The sequence below is a fragment of the Tamandua tetradactyla genome, chromosome 5 (assembly GCF_023851605.1).
Source record: "Tamandua tetradactyla isolate mTamTet1 chromosome 5, mTamTet1.pri, whole genome shotgun sequence".
NCBI lineage: Eukaryota > Metazoa > Chordata > Mammalia > Pilosa > Myrmecophagidae > Tamandua > Tamandua tetradactyla.
The window spans coordinates 118,306,778-118,310,113 of NC_135331.1; the positions used below are offsets into that span (position 1 = coordinate 118,306,778).

At 35.9% G+C, this 3,336-nt stretch overlaps 1 pseudogene; it reads left to right on the forward strand.

The window, feature by feature from the left end:
- Positions 1-2,151: 2,151 nt before the first annotated feature.
- LOC143682703 (solute carrier family 25 member 32 pseudogene) lies at positions 2,152-2,961 on the forward strand (annotated as a pseudogene).
- Positions 2,962-3,336: the final 375 nt, after the last annotated feature.

A 3,336-nucleotide genomic window follows, 5' to 3' on the forward strand; every position in this document is an offset into this window, starting at 1 on the left:
CAGGGTACGTATTCTTCTCAAGTACACGTGGATTGTTCTCCAGAACAGACCATGTGGTGGGTCACAACACAATTCTTAATAAATTTTAAAAGAATGAAATAATACAAGACATCCTCTCTGACAACAATGGAATGTAACTGAAGTCAATAACAAGGCAGAGAGCTGAAAAATCCATAAATACATGGAAGTTGAAATAAACATTCAAAAGCAATCAGTGAGTCAAAGAATAAATTACAAAGGACATCAGTAAATATCTTGAGATGACTGAAAACAAGAGCACAACATATCAAAACTTATTGCATGCAGCAAAGGCAGTGCTGAGCAGAAAGTTCATAGCCCCAAATATTTACATTAAAAAAGAAGAAAGAGCTAAAATCAAATACCTAACTGCAAACCTAGAGTAACAAGAAAAAGAACACTACACTAAACACAAAACAAACAGAAGGAAAGAAATAGTAAAACTTACAGCAGAAATAAATGAAATAGAAAAAGAAAAAAGAAAAAGCAATAGAGAGCATTAACAAAACCAAAAGCTTGCTTCTTTGAACAGATCAATAAAATTGACAAACGTTAGCTAGACTAACAAATATAAAGAGAGAGAAGATAAAAATAAATTAAATCAGAAATGATGGGGGCACCATTAACATTGACTCCACAGAAATAAAAAAGATTACAAGATGATACTGTGAACAGCTGCAGGCCAAGAAATTAGACGTCTAGATGAAATGAACAAATTTGTAAATGAACACAGCCTACAGTGACTATAGAAGAAACACATGATCTCAACAGACCAATTACAAGTAAAGAGACTGAATAATTATCAAGAACCTTACAAAAAGAAAAGCCTGGAAACCAGATGGCTTCAAGGTAAATTCTACCAAACATTCCAAGAAGAATTAATACTTGTCCTGCTCAAACACTTCCAAAAAATTAGAGAAGGAAACACTACCTAACTCATTCTATGAGGCCAACTTCACTCAAATTGCAAAGCCAGATAAATATACTATAAGAAATGAAATTATAGACCAAATTCTCTAATCAATATAAATGCAAAAATCTGCAACAAAATACTTGCAAATTGGATCCAACATCACATTAAGATAATTACATACTATGATCAAGTGGAATTTATCCAAGATATGCAAGGGTAGTTCAACATAAGAAAATCAATTAATGTAATACCCTACATTAATAGAATGAAGGAGGGGGAAACACATGAGCATCTCATTTGAGGCATCAAAGGTGTTTGACATAATCCAGCATCCTTTCTTGATAAAAAACACTTAGAAAAATAGGAACAGATGGTAATGTCCTCAAAATAATAAAGGTGGTGAAAAATTGAAAATGTTCCCTCTAAGATCTGGAACAAGATAAAGATCCCATTGTCTCCATTGTTATTCAACATTTTACTGGAAGTTCTAGCTAGAGCAATCTGGCAAGAACAAAAAAAATAAAAGACGTCCAAAATTTCACTATTTGCAGATGGCATGATCCTATATATAGAAAGTCCAGAAAAATGAACAATAGGCTACTGGTGTAAATAAACAAATTCAGCAAAGTGGCAGGGTGCAAGATCAACACATAAAAATCAGTAATGTTTCTCTCTGTTAGTGATGATCAATCTGAAGAGGAAATCAAGGAAAAAATGCCATTGACAATAACAAAAGAATCAAGTATCTAGGGATAAATTTGACCAAGGATGTAAAGAACTTATATACTGAAAAGTACAAAACTGTGCTAAAGGAAAAAAAAAAGATCTAAATAAATAAAGAAGACATTCCATGCTAATGGATTGGAAGTCTAAATATTGTTAAGTTTTCAATTCTACCCAAAATGATTTACAGATACAACGCAATCCCACTCAAAATTCCAACAATCTACTTTGCAAAACTAGAAAAGCTAATCATCAAATCGATTTGGAAGTGTAAGGGGGCCCTAATAGCCAACAACACCTTGAAAAGAAAGAACAAAGTTGGAGGACTCAGACTTCCTGACTTTAAAGTTTATTTAAAGGGCATTGGAGTAGGTCCCAAGAGCACCGCGGTGGGCTTCAGCTTTGCGGTTCTGCTGCGACTGCGGCTAAGGCGGTGTCACTGCTTCGCATCCCACCTGGCTTCCCTGGGCACCGTGTCATTGGCAGGCCTGGAGCCTATGACAGGTCAGAGCCAGCCCGTATCTAGGTCGACCTCATGGAGCACGATTTTCTGCTGTGTCTGAGCGTGATGGAGAGGAACCGAGACCAAAACATAATGGAATTTTGCATTGCTTGACTGCTATTAGAAACTTGATGGACTTCAGGGACTTTATCAAGGAGTAACCCCAAATGTATGGGGTGCAGTTTATCCTGCTCTTTTTTTTTTTTTTTCATGATGCCATGAAATCATATAAGACAGAAGGAGGAGCTGAACCGTTAGAGGAAACAGAATACTTCGTCTCAGTTACAGTAGCATAAAACTTGCCTTATGTTACAGTTTGATGGTGATGTTAACTCTCCACAATGACAGTATAAAGGAATGTTTACACTTGTGAAAATACATAAGTATTAAGGTATGCATGCATTGTATAAGGGATCTGTGCCTGGGCTGCTTGGAACCTAACATGGTGCCTTTCAGTTTATGGCATATGAATTGCTGAAATTGAAGTACAGTCAACATATCAATAGATCACCAGGAGCCCAGTGGAGGCCAGTGAAATATATACCTGTGGCAGCATTATCCAGAATATTTACTGCAGCAGCAACATACCCTTTTCAAGTTGTAAGAACTCGTCTTCAGGATCAACACATTTTTTTCAAGGGTGTATTGCATGTAATGTAATGAGATGGAGGAAAGAAGGCATCGGTGGATTTTACAAAGGAATTGCCCTCAAATTGGTAAGAGTGATACCAACCTGCTATATCATTTTGTGATATATGAAAATGTCTCATGTTTTTTAGTTGACCTTAGAGAAAAGAGAAAGTAAGCTAAAGAACATAATTTCAGTATATTTGCCCAAGAGAGCAACATGCTCCTTTGTGTTTAAAACATACGACTCAGAATAGTACAAGAATATATAGCTCATAATTGAAACTTATCAGTAATCATTAGAAGAAGTCAAAGAACTGCTAAGTTTTCACAATGTTTTTCTGCTTTTTGCCTTCCTATATTTCTGGGGTTTGGCTACCTTTGCCTAAAATGGCTGCCATCCACACTGTTAAAACAGACATTGAGTGTAGAGCTTCATAAATTTGTTCATTTCATTATTCGGGTAGAAGTTTTTACATGGATTTAGATGAATTTGCTGCTTTTTCCAAACTCATTTACCTGGACTGGTTTTCCAGTTGACCATTGGACAGTA